At 35.3% G+C, this 26805-nt stretch overlaps 1 long non-coding RNA gene across 1 annotated transcript; it reads left to right on the top strand.

The window, feature by feature from the left end:
• Positions 1-2210: 2210 nt before the first annotated feature.
• On the top strand, positions 2211-26452 carry LOC118734662. The gene is made up of 3 exons (XR_004992406.1): positions 2211-2320; positions 13423-13428; positions 26442-26452. It is a non-coding gene; the product is annotated as an uncharacterized LOC118734662 (long non-coding RNA).
• Positions 26453-26805: the final 353 nt, after the last annotated feature.

Below are 26805 nucleotides of genomic sequence, written 5' to 3'. Positions count from 1 at the left end.
TTAGCATCGTGTACTTGTAATTCCAAAAAGAAATATATTTTCTAATGCTCATATTAAAACAATAATTGTACGGCTATCATTCACTGTGTATGAAATGGATCATCTAAGCTCACTAAGAAGCCGCACAATCTATAAGTAACTTGCATTAAATAATATACAGATATACGTACTATGTACATATAAATGTGTATATGTATATAACGTCATATCATCTTATGTAATAAATATACTTATATGTTGATCTCAACTAAGTACATACCTAAGCACAAACTCATACATTAGCATCTATGACTCTTTAAGTAGACCAGTAGAGGCTTTTGGGTGCCAAGTGATGTCAGAATGCCACCACAATCGCCACTTACAAGTATCACTAAAGCAATCAGCTTAGCATCGCCACCACTACACTTACACACATACATATGTACATACATATATAGTGCTTATGCAAAAAGCATCCTTCCATCCCCACCAGCGCCACAACAGGAAAACATTGGAGCCAACAACGCCGCCATGTATACATATATAAGGGCAGATATACTATACATCTACTGCCTGCCACATATGATATGCTCAAGAGATCCTTAAGTTAAAGCTGTGGCAGCCTCTTGAGCACGAAAACTCGGTGGTAAAAAAAATAATCATAAAAAAATAAGTGCAATACACCCGAAAGTAGTTATGTGCAACTTATAAATGTATAACTACTCGTATATGAATATGGACTTACATACATATGTATTTACCTTCTACACCACATACATATATTAGCGCTTATGCAATATAATTCTGCATGCTTGCAACATGGAAGTCTGCTTACTTTTGAGCGCATGTGTCTGTGCATGCGGCATGGAAAATTTCTGCTGATGTTAGCTTTATTCATAAAATAAATGAAGTATTTAGTTAAATTGCGATCTATTGCACGTTCTATGGTGACTGCCGCTTAGGCGGTAGAGCAGTGGCTATTGCTATTGCAGTCGTCGTTTCTGTTAGTGTTGTTGTTGTTGTTGAAGTACTTAGTTGCATTCATTGTGGTGGGCATGGCAGCTGAAGACATACAACTGCGTCGCTGTGTGGCATGGCAAGGAAACTTGAATGAATGACTTACGTTGTGGCGGCAGTCCGTTCTGCGGTACCATCGCTTGGCATGCGACATAAAACAGCAGCGAGTGCAGAAACAAATGCAGCAGCCAGCAGCATCAGTACTCGCCACAGCAATAGATCTGTGGTATGCATGTCTGATGGCATCAAATTGAAGTAATTTGTGGTGAAAGATGAGTGACTGATGGTTGGATGCGATGTGAATATGGCGCGCGTAAGGGGAGGCGGAATGGTAGACGTTGTTGGTAACACAATTGTAATAGGGGATCCATGCTATACTTGACGTATAAATCGAGACATTTGGTGGATTTTTTTCAAACAACTCCCTACTCCTGAAATATAAGCACACTTTGAAGAATATTGTATTCCTCCTCTCTACCTAATTTCTTTTCCGTCCCTATAAAATTGCTCTCACATTAGTTCGGACGATGCTCGACCTACAATGCTTTATGCACTAATCGATTGCGCATATGTATGTAAAAAAGTCTTATAAATTTAAAGGCAGCTCCGAGAAGACCATTTGACATTGCCCATGCAGCTGAAAGCATGATTGTCTACTTCAATGGGCAAATTGCCCATTCCGTAACTGCCCTAGGTCACATCTACAATTTTAGCAATTAAATCATCAATATGCGGTGTTATTCGTAGGTCCAAATAGTAGTTGTAATTTGGTTTCTCAAGATTTTCAAAATAGGATTTTTTTAAGGCTGGCCTCTTCATTCTACCCAAATCTTTTGCCATGGAGTGACTTCTACAGGCTTGAAAACTGCAAAAAGTTGCTTGATTGTGCCCTGCTGGCCACTGGTGTATTGTGATGTCTCCAAGTTTCATTCATGCTTACGAAACAACACAAAATCTCATCCCTATTGCCAAAAACTCTTTTACAGTGGTTCATCGTTGCGCTTATGGTCTGGTGTGAGCAACAGTGTTGCCGTTGAGAAGTTTCAGAAATTCGCAAAAAAGGGGTAAATGACGAAAAAAAGGGTCACCATATTATTTTTGCTTGTCTTTACTAGTAGTAAAAGAATAAATCTGAAAACCAAAGTCAAAATAAAATTTACATGTATTATAAAGTAAAATAGCGGATAGTTTTTAGTGATGCATTTTTTCGTACTTATAGTAGGAAATATTTTTTAATAGCATGGTTCTATTAACATTTCCTTAAAAAATCTCTGAGAAGGGGCAAAAGTCGCACATAATTTTGGAAAAGGGTCAAAACATCAAAGTCGGGTCGAAGGGTATAGGTGCTTAAAAAGGGTCAAATTGCCCCTTTACTCGCGCAACGGCAGCACTGGTGAGCAACTATTTTGTACAGTTTCATGCTCCGATCTTTAAATACCACTCCAAGGAAGTCATCCGTGTTTTACGTTGCCGTCTGTTCTGGGGCCTATTTCATAAAAGTGACAGGTGCGACAATTGTCGATTATTCTATAAAATTTCACTGCCAGAATTGTTGCCAACATTTTTCCTGTTTCATATACGTTTGTAGGCAAATGTGAAAATTTGTGGAAAACGACAGTGATAATATGGAATATTGTCGACAATTGTGCTGACAATTGTCACTCTGACAAAATTGTCGCGACAATGGCGACAAAACCAAATAGCTTCGTTGGAAAGTCTTCACAGCAGAGTTTTTTACTTTTATTTATATGGTAATTGCGCTTATTTCATTACTTTTCAATAATTTTTAATATTTCTTAAAACTAAAATAATGCAAATGCAATTATTACATATTATTTATATATAAATTTCATATGACTGGCGAAAATTTTGTCAACGACAATTTTAAAACCCGACAATGACAATTTGTCACTATTTCAATGGGATTTCTCATGGAATTTAAGAGGTGGTGACAATTGCTTTTATGAAACAAAACACCCACCAAACTGTCGAATTGTCACTGACAACATGGATAATGCCTGTCGTTACAACATTATCACCGTCGCTTTATGAAATAGGCCCCGGGACGACCTAAACATTCGGTGTCACTTTTGCTGATACGACCACAACGGAATTCAGTAAGCCACTCCTTACCATTGAAATTGATGGTAAGGAGTCCTTTTCCGTAGTTTTGGGGATGTTTTTTATGCAAAAGATAAAGATTGCTGAGCACATGAAACCCACCTTTTTTATTATCGTCAAAATTTACAAATACGTCTGACTTACATAGCTTTCTCAACATATCGGTTCCTAACCCAACTTTTTTTTTCAAAACTTACTTTTTGATGCAGAACTTCAACTAAGTGCTCTAAGAGCATCAAAATTCGAAAATATGGCTTAAGTTATCTTCACGGTTACGGCTCGATATGATAGCAGATAGGAGCAAAAATTCGAATCAAACCAAACGCGTAATAAACATATGTACCTTTTAGCTTCATTTAACTACGAGTTTCCTTTAAGAATGAGAGCTGTTCCTCGTACTTTGTGTCTAGCAATAAACAGAATAAATTTTGATGTAATGTGCAACGATTTTCCGCCATCCCTTGTCAAATTTGGTTTGGTGACAAACCGGTTCCGACGTTGTACCCTCTTCAGTGTAATTTGTCGTCCTGTTTTTTTCGTTAAATTTTACCATAGAGATTTTGAGCGCTTTACGGCATCAATATACGTCGAACCTACAATTTTTGTTCTTTAATTTGCAGAGAAAAAATTAAGAAGTTATTGAGTGTGAACTCAGGGCTAAGCAGCGGATACATCTGCTCTTGCTTAAGGTTTTTTTTTAGTCTTTTTTCTATCTAGATCCCTACCTCTACCCCTGTTCCTTATAATTACATATATGTGTGTTATTCTGTTTTCCTTTATCTTCATTTTTATCTTTATACTCTATCGATAACAAAATCGATAGTAACATCCAACAAAATACCGATGACAAAACTAATAAAATATCGATAACAAAATCGATGACAAATTGGATAAAAAGTTCGATAGCAAAATCGACAATAACATTGGTGCAAAATCGATTAGAAAATCGATAAAAATATCGATAACAAAATCGATGAAAATATCGATAACAAAATCGACAAAAATATCGATTATTATATCGATACACTCCGAAGATATCGATAGCAAAATCCATAACAATATAGATAAAAATTTCGATAACAAAAGCGATAAAAATATCGATTATTATATCGATAAGTTCCGAGAATCTCGAAAATCCCAAAATAGTTCACAGATTGAGTCTCTGTGTATCCATCTACATATATCCTTTTCTCTATACTTACCTTTATTTTAATCTTTCTTCCTCTATCTTCATCTTTACTTTTATCAGTATCCTCATTCTCATCTCTTTCTTTATATTTATCTTTGTTTTTATACCCGAGCGCACTTGTGCACAAGGGTATATTAATTTTGTTCACATAACGGTTGTTTGTAACAGCCAAAACGAATCGAGATAGATATAGACAAATGTATACATAAATGCTCAGAATGAATAGAGAAGTCGATTAAGCCATGTCTGTCTGTCCGTGCGTCTGTCCGTCCGTCTGTGTACACGATAACTCGAGCAAAAATTGAGATATCTCAATGAAATTTGGTATGTAGGTTTCCATTAATCCAAGGTAGGTTGGTATTGAAAATGGGCGAAATCGGACTGTAGCCACGCCCACTTCCCTTATAACGGTAATTTCCAGAAATACGAAAACTGCGATATTTTAGTAACTACTGAAGATTATTCACTTAAAATTGATATTTACAATAATCTTCAGACGAAAAATAAGAATATTATAAATTTTTGGAAAATGGGCGCAGCCACGTCCACTTATGGTTAAATGTGTATAACTTGGTAACCGCTCCACCAATTTCTTCCAAACTTGGCACAGTTATTGGCCTTGCTACAGCATATCAAAATTTTTTAAATCGGACAATAACCACGCCCACATCCCATATAACGGTAATTTGGAGAAATACGCAATCTTCGATAAATCAGTAAATATTAAAGCTAATTCATTCAAAATTGATGGTTGTAACAACTCTTCACCAAGAAATATGTTTATGATAAAATTTCGGAAAATGGGCGTGGCACCGCCTACTTATGATCACATATACATATGTATCTCGGTAACCGTTATACCAATTTGTACCAAACTCGGTATGGTTATTGTGCTTGCCACATAAAAGCAAAACATTGAAAATTATTGAAATCGGACTAAAATTTAGGCCGATTTTGATATAATGGTAAATTTCATAAATGCTTGAAACTTCAATATTTCGAAATTTAAGGACGCTAATTTATTCAAAATTGATACACCCCGGCTTACCATGTAGTGGTAGCTTTCGGAAAGGTGAAAAAACATATATTTAATACTTGCGCCGGGTATTTAATATTCGGCTCCGCCCGAACTTAGACTTTCTTACTTGTTTTAAATGTTATTCTTTAACCTTTTATTAGCAAGGTTTTGTTAAATTCATACCATGTGCATACACTCAAGAAGCACTTGTTTCGCCTCAACCATTTTCGTTGCATCATTTCCGTTGAATTTGCCAATTTACTCCCAACCAACCAACCGCCGCTAAAGCAGTATCACTTCAAAAAGGTTTATACATTGAAAAATATATAAAAACGTCAATTTATGAAGCTCTTTAAATCTACTTTATTTTTTATGAATAGGGCCATTAGTATTTTTTCCAAGATGGCTTCCTTATTAATCTTTAACAACACAAATAATGAAATTTCAGCTGGCTACCACATTTTACCTTTGAAAAGTCCAAAATATTTATACGGATCGCACCTCTACCACACGCCTGTCTTCTGGCGCTATAGAAATCTACTTTAATAAGCTCTATTAAAACTTCGTTCACATTATTTGGCAGGCGTATAAAAATAAGTTAAATATATTATGCTTCACATAATTTCAATAGCAAGCCATTTTATTGCTCTAAATTTGCCTGTATGTAGAATAAACAGATTGTTGTGTGTATGTATGGATGTGTATATATCATAAATAGTTTCAAAGTCTTAATTACTCAAATCTCGAATCTTACACCAGCAGGTCGTTAATTAATAATTTTAATTAGACATTACAACGAAATTCTGATTCCGATAATTTATGTACCTACGTATGTAGGTATGTATTTCCATACTATGAAAGGAATGCCAACTATTTAAGAAGATGGCACCTAGAGTATAGATTTTTTTGCGATGAATCCCTTGAATTCCATTAAACCAGTTTTACGCGACTAATAATAATTTTGATAACAATCGCAAACCTGTCGCTGTACTGGTGAAGCCGAATACCTCAAGGCCACTTGTCACTACACAATTTAAAAGGGGAGAATGAAACTGATTGTGAGGTAATACGTAGGCACATATGCCTATTTTTTTTTCTACACATACATACATACTATGTGCTAAGGTACACTGGTGTATAAAAAAATTGGGACAGAACGCAGCAAAAAATCGGTAAACGCTTTTAGTGGTTTCGAGTTCAAGAATGTTTATTCAATGAATTTTTCCCTACTTGACCTTCAACTGACCACGAACCTGACGTAATGGAAGCTAACGGACTTCGCATTCAGCGTGTCGAATAACATAGGGATATATAGGTTTGGTTTAATATGCATAAACTTTTTTGTGTAAACCTGTGTAATCGTGTTTTCTTTTTACTTTTATTTTTTTCAATCATATTGGTTACAAGTAGTTATAAGTTATTATCAGATTTATTTTTTTAGATCATAAAAGATTTACATCAGTCATAAAAACGCAGTCTCCACCATAAGGGTTAAAAATTAATTAAAAAATTAATTTGGCAGAAAAAATATAGATTAGTATTTATTGGAAAATAAAGAATAAAAAAGAATGATTTTGCAATGATCTAAGAGTAAAAATGTTCATATTTAACGCTTATTTTCGATCCCTAGTTTAATATCTCTGGGTAAAATACTCGAGAGCTTATCGGAGAGTATTTATAATTGGACAAGATAAGCAGGAGTCAATGAAATTTCAGAAATTTTGGATCTGATACTTTTTGCTAGAAAGTATAAGATTCCATCTTGGTCTCTACCCAAACTAGGAAATATTACGTTAACTTGAAAAGCATTTAGCAAATATCTAGGAGCTCAACTCATAAGATGTCTTAGTAAAGATTCCGGGGGTACAAAGAAAAGACGTATGTACTTCAAAAACTGGAAGGCTGTTAAAAGCTTTGAGGAACTGACCCGTTGCGGACTACTTCTACTTCAGCAAATTCCAAACATATATTCGATAGACATAGTCATGAAACAATTAGGTGGAGAAATCGGCACTAAGACTATAAAGGTAACAACAGCACAATCAACACACCCCCTGTGAAGGCAAATATGCATAAAATTTGCCATCATTTAGTTTAAGATAATAATGGTAAAAAAAATTGTTTAAGATCTCAAATATTTAAGATTTCTTTTCAGAGATAGTAGTCGAGAAATCTAGGTTTAATTTAAGCCAGGAAATTTCCATCACCTTTTGTTTCTTTGCTAGAGCTTATAAAATATTGCAAAAACCGCTATTTTTTGACATTTTGACCTCGTTTTTTGCGAAATCTGCAGCTGATGGAAACTTTATGTTTACGGATTCGTATTAAGCACAAAACAAAATCTATCAGGAACAGCTTTAATATTTGCTGTACCAAAATTTTTTTTTATTTTTGTTGCGCTGTGTTATCCATTAAGAAATGAGCAAAAATTCAGATTTCCGTTTTTTCTACAGAAATTTTTGCTTATGTGGTCTACAAGACCTTTCGCTCCCCTATTTAATTATAGTTTTTCAAAATAATTCAATGAATATCATCATGACAGTGCAGTAGCCTGCGCCTTATTTTGCAACTTTGTCCTACAAAGCAAGACTCCCCCCAGAAGGGTTCATTTGGTCATAAAAACGTGACCTGCGAAAAATATTTAAATTCGGATAACGGAAAGATGTACCTCAAAGGCCCTAAGGTTCAGCAACATCATGGAATTTTTCACAAAGCGGTCAACACTTTGCCTATAAGTAAGTGGGGAATTCAATATACATACATATTGTAATGGCACTTTATGGAGTTTTCCCCCCGAGCTACACTCTTTTAAAGTTATTGAGGTTTTTTTTTGGTAGAAAGCCGTGAGGCCTTTTGAAAAATTCGACATGGCGTCTCAGATCTGGCATCTAAACTAACTGTAAATTAGATTTTGCTTTACAAATTTTGTGCCACCAGAGTACCCAACACTGAAAGAGAAAAGTTCCCTACAACTTTGGCATTTGAATATGCTACGCATTTATATCGGAAATTGTTGGAAAATGGCGAAAACCGTGACAATGCACGCTTTGCTAATTATTTACAATAAAAAATGATTTTTTTTTTTTAAGTTTGTATATAAGAAATATGGGAAATTCAATTCTCTACATATTTGTATACAACCGTTTTTTACGAAAAATGCACAATAAGCTTGCAAATCGCAAAAACCCCAAAAAAAAATTAAAATCCAAGATGGCGGAATGTTCCGGTATGAAATTTATGGTGTCAAATAGAAGTAAACTGCTTCAAAAGTTCGCTACTACAAATTTTTTTCATCGTACCAATTTGATCTAAATTTATTTGGCTTAAATTTAACCCCTGAATTCCTAGAAAATTGCAATTTTACGTGTAAAAGACCTCAATAACTTTAAAAGTTGGGGAGGTTTAAAAATAGGTTAGCCATATTTGACATCGGGGGGTCCATACTACAACAAGTGGTATTGAAATATATTAAATTTCCCCTCTGACTTATGGCATATTGCATGAAAATGCTGACCTTTCGAGGCACGTCTTTCCGTTGTCCGATTTTTTTAATTTTTCGCAGGGCACGTTTTCATGACCAAAGGAACATTTCTAGGGGGAATCTTGCTTTATAACTTAACAAAAAAATTTCTCCACACAACTAAGGCGCAGGCTAATGGGCATGGGCAGAGAACGAGCACACAATGCTCTAGCTAGCTTTTCTCAATATTCATGGCAATCTGAATGTTAACGTTGGCTCAGTATTAAAAGAGCTTTTATCTATACCTCGGTGATTTGCATGTGACTTTTCTGTGAGTTTTGCTAAATTATATCCACAATTATATGCTGAATACTCTAAATAAAACAATGATATTCTTGGTTGTTACGAATGACTTTAATCGAAAGCTAAAGTGATTGAGAAGAGATTTGTCGAGCCCGGTTTTAAATTTTTATTTGTTAAAAGCTCTGGACTATTTTGAACAGTAAATTCCAGTTTGGCACCACAGTTGGACAGGGCAGTGGCAGTGGCGGAAATAGTGTTCGATATTTGCCACGTCTCTCTAGTCTCTACAGCTGCGACAAATATCTTTGGTTAAATAAGTTTTTTAAAGTGAAGCAATTTATATACATATTCTTTCGACGAATTTTGACAAGATGTGGATTATTGTCTGAAAGAGGTTCTGCAGTTTCGTCCAGCTACTGTCCCCTTTTCTAAGCAGCGTTTGGGATGGTTGTTGCGACTCGTCTTACTAGATCGCCGACTATGGAACCATGTATACCAAAATCTTTTCCCGAGTGCGGCACCACATACTATAATAATTACGTATGTGACTGATTTCAATGAAATTATCAGTTGTGCTTACTTTACAGAACGAAGTTATACACAGTGTCTAGTGCCTTTATTTCATATGTCCGCATCTATCAAGGCTCTCAAGCCTACTATGCGCTTATTAGTGTGCGCGTTCTGTGTTCTTAAGTGTTGATGAGACAGCGACATGGTAATTGCTACTGCGCAACAGTTGCCACATAGCCCAACGAATGACACCAGTAACAGCAACAGCAACAGCAACAGCAGCAGTAAAACATCAACAAACAGCAACAAAGTTTCGAAATTGAAGCAAAACGAAGCAGTAAATTGCGAGCAACAAACTAGTTGCTTGGCTGAGCAATTATGATGAGCTGACAGCGCTTGTAGCTATGTAGAGCTATCATATTATGGCTACAGAGTACTCATGTATAAAAGTGTATTAATACATACATACATACATACATATGTAGCACGCAGACGTTGCTGGTTGGTGATCAATGCTGTTGCTACCACTATTTTACGGGCGTATCAAATCAATTTAATGTTGCTGTTGCTGTTCTTTTATATCTTGCGCATGAAGCCCTCAAGGTATCTCAAATTTACCGCACATATGCTGGGTTATCTCTGTTGATATTCTAATGATCAAATGAATGCACAGACATTCCAGGATATTATGGATGTACATACATACGTATGCTTGTTATGCTATGCGTGTGTAATCAGGCGAAAAATGCTGCCGTGTTGCAAGTTACATATGCGCACAAATATGTCTGCATGTATCTATATACACTGATCGATTACAAAATTATGACAACAAATGTTGCTGACTGCTGGCATTAATGCAGTGGCGTAGCTGTTGTTTTTTTTTTTTACTGCCGTTGGATCCTAATGAACACTCAAGAGGCTGGACATTTGGTTGGTGACAGCGCCGCTGACGTTTCAATAGTTGATGGAGTGGTCTTCCAGGAGGTTTGATTCGAGCGCTAAGATACCTGTTGCTGTTTGCGAACTCATCCCGTGCATTTTCATGCAACAAATGGCTGGTAGCTGATGGTGTTATTTTTCGATAGATCTAACAAAAAGTCATAGATGCATACATCTTTAAACAAAAAAGTGAAAAGGCAGCTATGAAGTTTTAAAATTAACAAATCATCAGCAATCAACTTACTTAGTTCGACAAAGAGCGAGGGGCTCACAGGCCAAGTTGGTGGCAGCCATGGCAGTTGCACCTGTGTATGGTCGGTCATAAGGCGGGCAAGCCAGCGTGACGTTCGCACGTTTACAAAATTGGTGCGCAACAGTGGCAGGTAATAAAAGAGCAATAAAAATCTGCAAATAACTTGTCATTAGTACAGTGACTGTAAAGCACCAGTTGCGTTTGAATATAAAGAATGAATATACATAATTAAATATGTACATATAAATCTACATTAGGTCGTACCACGTTTCAAGAAAATAAAACAAGTTCGCGGTACACCCCTGAGTTAAATTCAAAAAATTGGCTGAGCCCAAGGGTCGCGCCTTTTACTATTATATTGTTCGGACACCTACATCGAGCAAAAAATTTTTAAAATAGTTCTACCGAAATAATCAAAAAAATTCCTGAGCATAAGTTTAATGATTTTTGGCGAGGTTTAATTTACCGCCGTTAGAGTGGTAGGAATAGAGATCTGGTGTGTAATTGATATAACCGTGTACTTAAGGTCAATGTCTTTTGAGACAAACAAATTTTTTCCTCTAGACAAAAACATCTATATATTATACTTTAATAACCGACTGTAAATGCCGAAGGTATCACGAAAAATTTAAAAAGTCGACACCACGTTCGGCAAAAAATATATAAATAAAAATTGCCTCTCAAAAATCCTTCTGGTACACGATCTAATGTACATATGTACATACAGGGATGTTGCATATCAGGGATGTTGCGAATGTGCGCATTCGCATTCGTTATGCGAATGGTTCGCATCATTTTACACATACGCATTCACATCAAATGATACGAATATTTTGCGAATGCGAATGTGTAAATGGGCAGAGAGTCGACTCTAATATTGTTGAAATGGCTCTAAATCTGTCTAACCAGGGTGCAGACAATAACCGGCTTTTAGCTCCAGGCGCTAAACGGTTAATTAGTATATCAAGCAACATTGATGGGCCTGCTAAAAGTCTTATAAGCAACATAGAAATAATTTTAGATTCCTGCGGCGAAAGCGAAGGATCGAATGTAGAATCTGAGGACATTAAAAATTTTAAACCAAAGCTCAATTGAAGGCCTCTCTTAAAGAAAAACAATTTGGCAGATCTGGAACGCAAATATTTGAGCGCTCCACCCTCCAGCGTTCCAAGTATGTAAACAATTGTTCAGTGCAGCCGGCCTTATATACGAGCCTCTAAGAAATCGCCTCATGGGAGAAAAGGCAGCAAAATTACTTTTTTTTTTTATATAATATGCTCCTTTTGAACTTTGACTACTACAAACAGAAAAAAACTGTACATATATATAGGTTAAACACTCGTTCAATGTTCTAATAATTTACAAAATTTTTAAGTAATAAAAACGAGGACTTAAGTTGATTATAGTTTTTTTTAATGTTATTCCTAACATTCGCATTCGCATGCCGAAAATTCGCATTCGCATTCGCGAATTTGAAAAATATGCCATTCGAAACATTCCTAGTACATATGTATGTACCTAGGCAAGTGCATATAAACGTTTTTATCTGACACAAATGTCAGCTGCCGTTTAATGTCTTTTTCTGCATTCATATTTATTTTAATAATTTTTCGCCACTGTCATTTCAATCTGCATTATTATTATTGTTTTTACTGTATTTGCTTAGTAATTATGTAAACGCCGCCGTGCTTGCTGTTTGTTGTGGTGATGTTTAATTTGCAATTTTTTCATCCAACACTATAGTGTTTATAAGCGCGTCGCAAGTGTCCAAGGTGCTGCTGTGTGACTGCTACTGTAAAAAAAGCTTTAACCAAACATATTTGCATTGTGACAGCAACAAAACTCTCAACATCGTCGATAGATTTTGCAAATCATGCGACGATGACAATTTGAAATTCATGCGATTAATGTTTCCTATTGTTTGCTGTTTTTGTTGCGATCGTTTTTTTCTCCCTCATTGTTCTTTGCGAGTCCTTTTTTCATATGTACCTACTGCGGTGTGATTCTTGGTGACACCCTTCGCGTGGATCTATTAACTTTTCCGCTTCTTTTTAATGTAATTAGCAGAGATTATTTGCTGGAAGAATACAGCGTAGAGTATTTGTAGAATTAAATCCTCATTAAATGTTGCAAATTTCCTTTGGAAGCAACTCAGAAATTTCTTCCGGAGTGCAAAAGGGTTTTAGTGAAGCTTATGGTTACATATCAATTACAGTAGCTCGACTATACTCAAACCCTACTCTTGCGTCTGCGTTCGCGCACCTTGAGCAACCCATGCGCGTGATATTGTAGTCAACCCGTGTGGTGCCTTGGGTCACGCTAGAAAGATAGAGCTTTAGTGGGACTACTTCCCCGTACACGGTTTAACCGTAGATTGAGCCATAAAAATATTTCATATATGTATCATTTTTGTTAAAAATTGCAGTTCATAGAAAAAACAACGATTTATTAACGGTCCGCTAAAGTGCGAAACCGAAGAATGAAGAGCTGTGCATGAACTTACCTACACAGTAGACGTGCTGGGGTTTGAAATGAAGTGATTTTCCGGAAGCATACGTTTAATCATGAATGTAGAGCTTCTTAGGGCCAAATTTACAGCGCGTAGTTAACTCAGAATCGGCAGTTAACTACAGATTTTTGTACCGAAGCTCATACTGCTTTCTCTCTCTTCATTTCTTAGCTATACAGGCAGCATGCACATTTTCAGTTAAATGGCGGGGCAAGGCTCATGTGCTGACGATAGTTGAGTATCTCTTTCCGCAGATCTGTCGTCTTTCGCTTGTACGCCCAAACCAACAGGGCGATTCTAGCAAAGATAGTTAAAGACCTTTTGTAAGTTTGTAAGAAAATTTAAAGACAGTAGGCAAGATAGTTTGCAAGGTTTATTTTGCGTATATCATTTTGCTCGCGCTGCTCCAACAGTCGCAATGATCGAGTGAGCGAAGCAATGTCGTGCCAATCCAGCGATCCGAGGTTCGAATATTTGCGCCGCGGATTCTTCTTTTTTGTTTTTTTATTATTATTTTTATTACTTATTTTCGTCTTAATTTTTTTTTTTTTTTTTTGAATTGAATTTTTAGATTTCATTGTTTTAAAGAGAACAACATATTTTTTTAATAACTATAATTTTCATATAAATAATTTTTATTATGTAAATTGAACTCTTCCACCACGCTAGGTGTCTTTTTTATTGCTCGGTCAGAAAACTTATTTCTAAAAGGCAAACAGAAGAAAAGACTGTGGTAAGTTGAAAGGCAGTTGCTAGAATTGCCCTGTAAGCTAAAGGTATGAAACTTTTCGACACCTAGTGTTGAACAAACGTCAAAGAGCCAGGGGCATTTAGCTGAGCTGAAACAAGCTAACCACACCGAGGCTCGCCTTATTACTTTTTTGTTGCCAAAAGGGTACTTAATTGCTATAGAGAAGATTCGATGGAATTGTGGGGGTTTGCCGTTATCTAACGAGTAATAGAACGAACTTTTATCTATTCGATTACGGCGGCAACCGTAACACCATTCTTCAGTCTCGTTCGCTAGCTGGATAATGATTGGTGTAGATCAGGGGATCCATGCAACAATTAACTTTAGCTCAAAATTAAATAACTTACTTATTAGTATGTTAGTACCTATGCACATTAGGGTGGTAAAAAAAAAAAATATGATTGTGAAAAGGATAAGTCAGAAATTTTATGCTCTCTGTATTTTATATTGGAAACAAATAACTTTTCGTAGGAATGGTGTAGAATTCTTGAAAATCAATATTTTTCGATCGGCAAACTCTGCTTCTCCTCAGAAGATTCTCTATAACAATACCCAATTGTTTATTTAACCATTTTTTCATAGTAACTGTATTTTATAGGTCCGCCAAAAAGTACTTGAGCTAATCAGTATACTATTCGATGGCTTATATTCACTACGACCATCTGAGACTTAAACTATCATTAAACAAAAACTGATTTAATTAAAATTGTGTGCATTCGAATTTGCAAAAAGCTCGTTTTTTTTTGTTTTTGGTAAACAAACTGCATTAGCTTTTACACACAAACTCATACATACATATACATTTTATTGTAAGGCTCCTATGAATATTAATTAAAATTGGTGATGCGTATGAAATTCATACAAAACAAACAAAAATCCATTTACAACATATCCATTTTTACATTGAACTTACTAACTGCACGTGCGCACTTGTCGAGGCAAGGTTCAGTTTTTTGCATACACTCTTATGTTGCCACTTGTAAAAATAGTTTTCATAATAATGGCAAGGATATTTTTACGTTCGAAAAAACTGCAGATACCAAAAATAATAGCAAAAAAGCAACCATATCACTTTTGAATGCTTTTTAGCCTACCCTGGCGTTGAGAAGAAGCCCGCTAGCGTTGGGTTTTCACGTCACTCAACACACTGCGACGACGACGACAACCAGCTCAGGCCGTTGTGGCCAGGCTGTTGTCCTTCGATGCAACCCTTTTCATATGATTTTAAGTTTTTGTTGCCAGTCAACAATGTTTACTCAGCCAGCAGTGGCAGTGGCAAAAAAAAAACACGCATCGTCTATTCATATGCAAGGAGGGGAGAATACAGCAACAGTAATGGCTGATAAAAAAGGATGAGTATGCAGATAGCAGCCAGATTCCTTGGCTGACAAGTCACATTTCATGCGGCAGAGATGAAGGATTTTTTAATATTGTAAAAAAAAACACAAGCACACAAACCACACACAAAATTCAGTAAAAGGGCAAAGTGCGAGGTGAAGTGGTAATTAAGGTACTTAAATACAAATTATTATTTGTATTTATTGTTGGTAAGTGTGTGGCAAGTATGCCAGTCCAGCTCTGGTAGTCGTCTTCTTCGATGATCTGGCCGACGAAGTGCCAGTAGATGTGGTAGCCGAAAAACCGCAAGGAATTCCAGCAAGTAAACTTGATCATGTAACACAGGCAATCAATATTTGCGTGTGTGTGTGTGTGTGTGTGTGTAGGTATTTAATATCACTGCGCTCATATTCACACTTGCATGCATCGATTGTAAGACCTTAACTCCTTCATTGCTGCAAGTGCTCGGTAAACTTTTAGCTTGGTTGGCAGTCAGCCAGGTAGGCAAATAAGCCTTACAAACTTAAGCCACAGATACATGTCAGTCTGACTGGTTGGCCTGCAGGGCTGACAGACAGGCTCAGTTCAGTCGTCTGCTGCACAGTCAACCACAAGCGCAGACACCCAAAACTCTACTCAACGAACACACTTACTTACACGTGCTGTGGCAGGTACGGGTTGGAAAGTGTGCTGATAAGTACATACGTACATATGTATTTATGTGTGTGTGCTTTTACCTGAATGCTTGAACATTACAAATTTACTTACATATGTTGCGAAAATCCATTGTTGCAATTTTATCCCTTTATGTTGTCATCTCTCTGGCAATCAATTTTCCTTCGCCTTTTTGTGGTTGCAGGGAGCGAAGTTTTAAATTTCATAATTTTGAGACTTTAATCCATTCGATGGCGTCGCGACGCAGGTCATGTGGAACATGCACATCATTTGCAGCCAATTGTGAAGAAAAGAATTTCGCTTTTTTTCTTTCTAGAAATATCTACGTTCGATTCGCAGAAAATTTGTTACAAGCATTTTTTTCTTTTTTAAAATAAAACAAAAATTTAGCATATTAATCTTCTACTTTCACTGGTAAGTTAATTGGCAAGACATACTTGCAAACTGCTTTCGCCGATTGCCTATCTCCTTTGCAAAATTAAGTAGACAGATCACCCTGTACCTGTCCCTTCCATTTTGCTGGTGGTGCCGAGTTGAAGGAGCTATATCGTTGTATACTTATATTTTTAACTATGTCAAATGTATATGGAAAATTCGAAAAATATATCATAAACAAATTTTTGGGCGCTTACACTTTTGCTAAGTGTTTGGCCTAGCTTCTCCTCCAATTTGTGGTGCACCCGGTGGCTTGCTATTGCCGGCCGAGGGGCGACCGTTATTAGAAAAAAAATTTTTTATGCTGCTTAGACCAGGGATCCAACACCGATCCTACTGGGGGTAGAGCGCACCTCTAAGCACTCGACCCCGGTGGCTGCCAACATACCATCCTAATGCCAGTAAATTAAAGCTCGCAAAAAGTCATTCAATTTTCGCTAACATTAGGTATTTCGATATAAAGGCAATTTGTAGTTTTTTTTCGAAAGTAGCGGTCGACTTTAAAAATTTTACGCCGAATCTTTGACATTTACAGTCGGATCTTGAGGTATGATATATCGATGTTTTTGTCTCAAAAAGACAATTTTTTGTTCCAAAATTCATTGATCTCAAGTACCTTTTTCTAATACCTACCCACTGGACCTTAGATCTTATCACCCGTACGTACCATCCTTATGTCAGCAAATTAAAGATCCCCCAAAAATTATTAAACTTTTCAGAATAAAGTATTTTGATTATGGGAGTAGAAATACAAACAGCGGTCTTACACGATACGTATTTGCATGTGTAAATGCTAAAAAAAAATGAAATGTTTTATCTCTATTATGTGCACATAACAAAATAAAGTGGTGCCCCATACAAAATTTAGGTATTGATATTTTTAATTACCACACTAATGCGTAAATTAAGCTTGTGATTACACTCATGCATACGCATAGATAGAAAACTAATTTACTCATCAATCTCATAATGCCATGCAATTATACCCCGCAATGCAAAAACCCAAATCAACATTTATTGTATGTATGTAATTATTCTATTGAAATTAAGTTGAGCAAACGCTAATTGTATATCAGCATACAATTAATACATGTTTGTAAATCGTTATGTATTTATGCACTCGTATAAATACCATTTGACTTCAGTTCACAAATGTTTCAATAAATTTAATGCATTAAGTACTTATTTGCAGTTTATTAGTAATTTTCCAACTGATTATTGTTATTAATCCGTCCTTTGTTTGAAACCATACAACGAAATAATTGGGAAACTAAATTAAATTTTTATGTGAATGTAATTAATACTCGTACTTTTGTGGTATTCATTAATTTTGTATATGGGGCGTTCCATACCAAAATGGACGGGGTTCACACTTCATGTGTTTAATTTGTTTCAAATTTTTGAGGTTGATGCATAAATATAAATAATAAATAAATATGAAATTTGAGCTTGATTAATACATTTTTAAAAACTTTACAGCACAAAAACAAAAGCAAATCGATTTAATACTTTTCCAAATATCTCGAGAACGGGGCGAGAAAAAAATTTGAAAAAAAATCACACGTACACACATCAAAATTCTCCATGAAAAGAATTATGTTTGACATTTTTTTTTGTAATTTTTCACATACAAATTTTTTGATAAAAAAATTTATTTTTGAAAATATGCCATCTCAAAAAAATAAAAAAATAAATCACAATGGCAGCTCTGAGTATTGCGCAATATTTAAGTATAGTATTACGGGGTGCACACTACAATAATTTGAGTTTTGAGTGAAATGAAAACATTAAAAATTTAAAAATTTTTAAATTTTTTTTGAGTATGCAGTTTTGTAGCCCATTAAATTTTGGAGTAGCTTAAAGCTTGCACTGTATTATACTAAAATTTAATAGGCTACATTACTGCATACTCAAAAAAATTCTAAGAAAAAATTTAAAAATTTGTAAATTTGAATTGTACTCATTTTACTCAACTTCGGTGTCAAAAAAATTCTTAACTCAAATTATTGTAGAGTGCACCCCATAATACTACACTTAAATATTGCGCAATACTCAGAGCTACCATTGTGGTTTTGTTTTTAATTGTTTTGAGATGCCATATTTTCAAAACTAATCTTTTCTATCAAACAATTTGTATGTGGAAAATTTTTCATGAAAAAAATTTTAAAAATATTTATTTTCATAGAGAATTTTGATGTGTGTACGTGTGATTTATTATTATTATTATTAAATCGATTTGTTTTGGTTTTTGTGCTGTAAAGTTTTTAAAAATGTATTAATCAAGCTCAAATTTCATATTTATTTATTATTAATGTTTATGCATCAACCCTAAAAACTTGAAACACATCAAACATATTACGTACCCGTACGTTTTGGTATGGAACGCCCCATATATCTATTTTTTACCATTTTTTTTTTTACTTTTATACTCGTATGAGAATGTAAAATTTTTTTTAACACTTAATTATGGAAGCGATTGTATGAAAGTATTTAATCTCCGGTTTTAAAATTTATCTGCCCTTTAAACACAAATTTTTTATTGAAAAAATCAACTTTAAGAGCAGATAAATTTTAAAACCCTGGACAATTTTTAATTTTTAATTTGAACAGGCTGATAAATTTAAAATTGATTGGTCCAGCCGCGCAATCTTTGAATTTATTTGTCACCTCCTTACTCTTTGTTTATCAATTTTCCTAGGGATTTCTGTCAACATATTCTCTCAGATTTTGAAGATAGAATTTGGAGTTCAAGTAGCAGAACTTTAAAATAGCAGAACGGTAAAATTTCTGTAAAGGCTAGCGGTCTAATGCGTATCTACAAGCATTAGCAATAACCGAGTACTCTATAAGTTTGAATAGAGTCTTAAGTATAGCATGACTATATCTGTTTTCCCTGATATAGTCGGTGATAATATCTAGTGATATAGTATATAGTCGTTTAAGTTTGACCTTATTCGGCACAACGAATAGTCGCAAGCCAGCTATGCAAAGGCCATCGTCTATGTCCGCGGCGATCACAACTACGAAGCACTACCAGCTGGTGAGAACCCTCCTCAAATTTATCTAGAAAATTTTGCAAACCAGTTTCACAATGTTTGTCATGTGTATTTTTATTATTTTTTCGAGTATATGTATTCAGTTTTCACAGTTCTGGGATGAAGATTATTTTACTAGTGTCCATTGAAAAATAAGATGTGAGCAAATCTAACGAGTTGTTAAATTTTTCGACAAAAACGTGTTTGTGGTCGAAAATGGTGTTACTTCTATCTTAGAAAATGCATTATCTTTAGTTTTGTATAGAGATTCCATCGCGAAATTGTATTTAAGTGAACATTTAACAAGTAAGAAAGTCTAAGTTCGGGCGGAGCCGAACATTAAATACCCGGCGCAAGTATTAAATATATGTTTCTTCACCTTTCCGAAACCTACCGCTAGATGGTAAGCCGGGGTGTATCAATTTTGAGTAAATTGGCGTCCTTCAATTTCGAAATATTGAAGTTTGAAGCATTTCTGAAATTTACCGTTATATGAAAAGCGGCCGTAATTTTAGTCCGATTTCAATAATTTTCAACGCTTTGCTTTCATGCGGCAAGCACAATAACCACACCGAGTTTGGTACAAATTGGTAGAACGGTTACCGATATACATATATGTGATCATAAGTGGACGGTGCCCCGCCCATTTTCCAAAATTGCACCATAAAAGTATTTCTTGGTAAAGAATTTTTGCAAGCATCAATTTTGAATAAATTAGCTTCAATATTTACTGATTTATCGAAGATTTTGTATTTCTCTAAATTACCGTTATATGGGATGTGGGCGTGGTTATTGTCCGATTTTAAAAAGTTTCGGCGATTTTTTATGCTGTGTCAAGGCCAACAACTGTGCCAAGTTTGGAAGAAATAGGTGCAGCGGTTACCAAGATAAACACGTGTAACCATAAGTGGGCGTGGCTACGCCCATTTTCCAAAAATTTGTAATATTCTTATTTTTCGTCTAAAACTTATTATAAATATCAATTTTGAGTGAATAATCTCCAGTAGTTACTAAAATATCGCAGTTTTCGTATTTCTGAAAATTACCGTTATATGGGAAGTAGGCGTGGTTATTGAGCGATTTTAAAAATTTTCGGCCATTTGGTATGTTGTGCGAAGGCCAACAACTTTGCCAAGTTTGGAAGAAATTGGTGCAGCGGTTACCAAGATATACACATGTAACCATAAGTGGGCGTGGCTACGCCCATTTTCCAAAAATTTATAATATTCTTATTTTTCGTCTAAAAATTGTTGCAAATATCAATTTTGAGTGAATAATCTTCAGTAGTTACTAAAATATCGCAGTTTTCGTATTTCTGGAAATTACCGTTATATGGGAAGTGGGCGTGGTTAAAGTCCGATTTCGCCCATTTTCAATACCAACCTACCTTGGATTAAGGGAAACGTACATACCAAATTTCGTTGAGATATCTCAATTTTTGCTCGAGTTATCGTGTACACGGACAGACGGACAGACGGACAGACGGACAGACGGACAGACGGACAGACGGACAGACGGACAGACGGACGGACAGACAGACATGGCTTAATCGATTTCTTTTTTCATCCTGATCATTTATGTATACATTTGTCTATATCTATCTCGATTCGTTTTGGCTGTTACAAACAACCGTTATGTGAACAAAATTAATATACCCTTGTGCACAAGTACGCTCGGGTATAAAAATATATATACTAAAAAAGTAAAAATAACCACTCGTGCTCATATACCTACGGTACCCATCCGTCCTGTATTATACCGGACAGTCCTCTTTTTTTGACCCATTGTCCTGGTAATTTATTTATTTTATACCGGACGCCAAATGTTCTGTATTTCTTTTGATGTCCTGTATTTGTCCCGTATTCGGTGTTTCGTGCTCATTAAAATGGCATGCCTATGAACGAGTTTTAGGTGATATTGTTATATGATCGTAATTTCCTCCATAAACAGTTATTATTTTCTAATCGGAATGCCTGTGATTCGAATCGAGGAACACATACAGCGACCAAACCCAAAATTAGGACGCGACGTTTTAGTAAGTTTTGCCTATTTTTCCTTAGTTTGTTTAATATTTATTATATATTTTATGAAAGTAGAGCTCTTTTCCTAACAAAAAACCATATTATGCCAAATTTCCAACTTTGTGCAAAAAAGCTATAAAAATTAATTATGCAATGTTTCACCAAAATTTCAAACTTATTAATAAGAGTCTTTAGAAAAAAATTTGGTTTACAGTTTTGTAACTTATTAAAATTCAGTATGATAAAGTGCGAGTGGAAAATGCTGCTCATTTGCTTCTCTTTCAAAAAAAATGGCCGAACATACTTACTTTGTGTGTAAAAAATGCGTAACACCGTCAAAAAAATCAAATAAATTGCCAAGAATTAATGGTAAGCTTTAGGGTCAAAACATAGTGGAGCGGCGGGCAAAGTGAAGAGCTAGCATCGAGCAAAGCTTCAATTACAAACGAGTATGTACGCTTTGCTCTTCACTCTCCCATTGAAACATAATATGCGTTTAAAATCGACGCTTTGCTCGATGCTCTTTGCTCGCCGCTCCACTATGTTTTTAGCCTTAGCGACTTTAAATTCCACTTTATTATACTAAAATTTAACGAATTTTTTTAAACAAATTTTACGGGGTAAAAATCTTGAGAAAATTATCCTACAAATTTGTGATGTTACTAAAAGGATACAGTTTCAGGGCTAATATATCTAGGATCATTGAAGAAGGCTTTAAGATCTTTAAGCTGTTGTGGAAAAAATTTGCAAAATTATTTTTTATCCCGTATCTATTCGGCTTTCATAAATACGGTCACCGTGCATCAGAGGTGGGCAGCTTCGACAGAGAATTTTTGTAGTGTGCGTGCAGTTGATGTCACTGTGTGCGTGCGACCAAGTCGTGCGGTTGAGTGAAGCTTTCGCTGCCTTCTAAAGCAGAGCGTGTATGTATACGCGAATATACCCGACGGGCAGGCGCCGCCCAGGGCTGCGATACATATACCAGCAGTTGCGTATGTACCGTATACGCCTCGTAGCACCATACGCAGACATCTAACCGTTTACTCGCACGCCTTAACTTAAAAGTCATATTTTTTAAAAGTGATTAAATATTAGCGTTTAAGATTTTTACACAGTATTTCTTAAGCGCATATATGTACATTAGACTATCGCAAAAAATCAAAGTTGTTTTTACTAACGCACACGCCCTCATTTTTTTGGTTTTGTCTTAAAAACTATCCAAAAAAATGTTTATGCAATTCGGACCACAGCAACCCGAATAATCTTTGTGCAGTTCGCGTGATTTCTAACTCACTCATTTTACTTCTATATAAAGCTGTATTGCTATACTCCATAGAGTATAATCTGCGTTTTTAGTTTTTAACCAGGTAGTCAGGACTTTTCTCAAAGCTCTATAATTTATAGATAATATATTTCCAAAAGTTTACACAAACTATGGATATATAGGTATCAATGAAAAGAAAAATTAAAACAAAATTAATAACAACTTTTGTTTTTAATAATCCTTTTGAAACATGTCAAAAATGTCCTTTAAAAATATCATTCTTCAAGATTTTTAATTTTGAATGCATTTTGAAGAATCTTGGTTTAATTGAAGGATAAAAGTTGCAAAGGATATTTTACTTCAATTAATTTTTTCGATTTCCTTGGGAGAAATCCTGCCGTCATATTAAAAATTTAAAGATGCAGATTTACTATAAATGCGTTAAAATATGGGAAACATACCGAATTTTTCGTTTTTCCAAAGTTTTCATGAACGATTAATTCAAGTTATTAACTAAAACTTCAACTAAATGTTGGCACGGGTTATCGTTATCCTACGGCCATAAAACTTCATACCTACTATTTTTTGTCAAATGTAACTGGGTGACTACCTACATACATATGTGCACTATTTTGCTTTATAACTGAATTCTTAAGTTTAAAAGTTGGTCTTATTGCTCAACGAGAAATGAAATAAAGCAAATTTGTGTTATATCACATTCAATTGATAAATAACCGTTATTGCCGTTTGTGTTAATCCACATAAATACCCAACCTGTTAAGTAACCCATATTAAATGTTCGTATGAATTATTTAAGTATTCTAGATGGTGTAAATAGGAATTACTTCTTCCAGACTTGGTATGAAAACCATAACCAACGCAATATAAACTTATACATAGATAAGTACATACATATTTGTTAATAGTAGTTATACAAAGACACCTTTTTATAATATTTTATTTTTAATGAGATTATCAACATTCTTACAGCTTGAATATTTTCACAGCAAAATGGCGCCAAGGTCTCCCAAATACATACATACATAACATTGTAATCGTTTTATCATCTTTTCCAAGCTTACGTAATCTCACGCAGCGAATTTTGTGCGCGTCTCCATTGTTGTTGCTACCACTTTATTATTTTGTGTAATATTTCGCCTCACACATTTACCTGATTTTGCAAAATATTTCCATGAATATCGCATACTGCGATCAGACTGTTGTTTAGACGAATGTTATCGGCGTCTAGTCGTCAACATCAATTCATACACCATTATACGTATGTACTTACTCGTACGTTTATACGTAACTACGGCATTGTCGTTATTTTGGCAAGCGTCGCGCCAAATTGACGTTGCCATATTGTTAGAGCGCTATAGTTATACGACAACAGACACCAGAGAACAATGTATTGTTGCTTTGGCAGCTGACAATTTTCGATTGCTGCTGCGCCAAAACGACATATTGTTCACCTTTTGTTCTCAAATCAGCAGCACGAGTATACCCATTGTATGCATTTAGTTGTGCCATAATTGTGAATAGTTGTTACTGCCGCTGTTGTTGTTGTTGCTGTAATTATGATGTGGTCCATTGTCTGCACTCATTTCTAGGCTATGTTATGTTGCTGTAGTTCACAGTTGTTTTTGCTGTTGTCGCCAGTCTGATTGCAGTAATTGACGTAATGTTGGCAATGACGTCCTTCACAAACGTATTTTGGCTGTTGTCTAGTAGGCCTCTGAATTGATTAAAAGTATCGCTATGTATGCGGGTAAATATGTACCTACATTATACATATGTATGTGCATGTGCAAATTGTGAGTACATATATTTTCGTTATTCTATCCTATAAACATTTTTGTGGCTTGTACATATTTTATTTATCCCAAACATGCTGCCAACTGTCACTTTTTCTACTGATTACTGGCTGCTGTTGTGGCGGCTGTCGGCTTAAATTATATAGCATAGGTTGTAGTTGTTGTTGTGAATTGAATTACCTGCCTTCAGTTAGATTTTAAGGTTCGTGTGCGTGATACAAAAAAGATGTTTTTACTATCCATTCAAATGAAGTGAACTGAAAATCTGTTTTGTGTTAAAAGTCTCAAAAGTATTTCGCTGGAAGGTTTCTGAAATGTAGCAGGTGCACTGCGTTCGCACATTCCAATACACAATGAATCCTATATCGATAGAAAATCAGTATCAGCAGCTTAAGGCCCAAAGATAAGTACCTTTTGTCGATTGCCTTGCGGGTTCCAGTTTAAGTCCGTAGTCCCGATTCTGTCTTCTACTCTGCAAGGAATCTTGACACTTGTATATCACTTTTGATTTCACTGTAACTAAGATCAGTGTCTGTCAGTTATACAGCTTTCAACTCAAGATTCTTTTTGCCCGAAAGCGCTTTCATTTGGTACACACAATGAGAGGGTTGCGAAGAAATATGTACCTAAATAGTCCCCGGTTTTTGGTGGCGTCAGCACTAAAGGTGTGTACCAAAATTCACATCAATAGGTCAGCAGTATGGGTCAGACATTTTTATTATTACTTCATTTGACCCAAACAACTTCCAACCGGATGAAAACTGTTGGGTTAACATGTTCTAAAAAAAATATGCGCATAAAATTTTACTTTAGACCTTTAAGTACAAGATTAATGTAAAATATAATTTTATACGAATACACACCCAAAAAATTTATAAAAAATCGTTAGTAGGTAGATATTGAAAAATTTACGATTAGGTATTATTACTGGAAGTCGCCTAAACAGAAACAGAGTTTCTTGATCGAAACATATTTTCAAGAATTCAATACCATTTCCACGAAAAATAATTTGTCCCTCCTCTAAATATTTTTTTGATTTCAAAATAAAAAAGGGGACCACCAATGCGCACTTAGCCGCAATATTTAGAAGAAGGGCGAGGGAATAGAGCCTTGTCTCTCCTGCTGATTTGGTCTTTAATTTCATAGATTCATCTTCTTCCTATTGGGTGCTGTACCGGCCTAAGCGATTTTGGCCGAGCTCAAAAAAGCACGCCAGTCGTTTCTTCTCTGTGCCAACTGACACCAATTGGAAATGCCAAGTGAGGCCAATAACTTCTCCATTTGATATTTCAATCACAGCAGAGGCCACTCTCTATATCTGTTCCCACCAACGGGTTAAGAGTTGAATTTTTTTTTTTTTGAATTTTATATGGAAATTGACAGAAAATAGGAAATAATTTTCCATTTAAATTGCTGGTGAAACCGGCTATTAGTCTATTTTATTGTAAATAACAGTCGAATTCGAACTTGGTTCTCTAACCTGGTTTTCGATTAGAGAGCTACACTAGAATTTTAATGTAAAATCAAATGTTTCCCCGAAATTAGAGTAACAAATGTGCGATTAAAATTTACGTCTCCGCCTTGTCAGTGTAATTGAATAAATTTAAACCGCAATATTATTTCCGCATCCTATAATAGCTCTGATCTAATACTTTTCGTTTAAAATGCTGTAAAAGTGTCAAACAGAAAAATTACTGTCTGATTTGAGAGTGAAAAGTGAGTATCAACAAAAAGTACCGGAACATAATAAGAATTTTCCAGTAAAAACGTCAACCAGTGATCGTTTGACACTTCAGGATTTTACCAAAAGAAAAAGTTGGGGTAAAATCTTGCAACTTCATTCTCTACACACCTCTCTCTAAAAATCGCTCTCTTTTACAGGATTTTGGAAGAATTTGGAGTACGGGATCATTTTTCCTGCAAGTTCGTGTAAAAACCTGTAAGTTCATGGAGTACTGGATCAGAGCTAATATTTAAGACGTTACCAAAGCAAAGTAGATATGTAGTGAGCATTTATCAGCTTATTTGCATTGAGTATTAGCAGTCTGAACTTGGCTGTTTAAAGCTTGCCATTTTGGGTACTTCTCAACTCACCAATTACTATTTTGCGCTACTGAATCTGGGCAGGTAAATAGTACAAGCTGTTCTACGGCTTAGACATTTCTCTTTATTCT

Source organism: Rhagoletis pomonella, unplaced genomic scaffold, assembly GCF_013731165.1.
Source record: "Rhagoletis pomonella isolate Grant_MI unplaced genomic scaffold, Rhpom_1.0 Rhpom_scaffold_00002, whole genome shotgun sequence".
NCBI classification, from domain to species: Eukaryota; Metazoa; Arthropoda; class Insecta; order Diptera; family Tephritidae; genus Rhagoletis; species Rhagoletis pomonella.
This window is presented reverse-complemented; position numbering and strand designations above follow the sequence as displayed.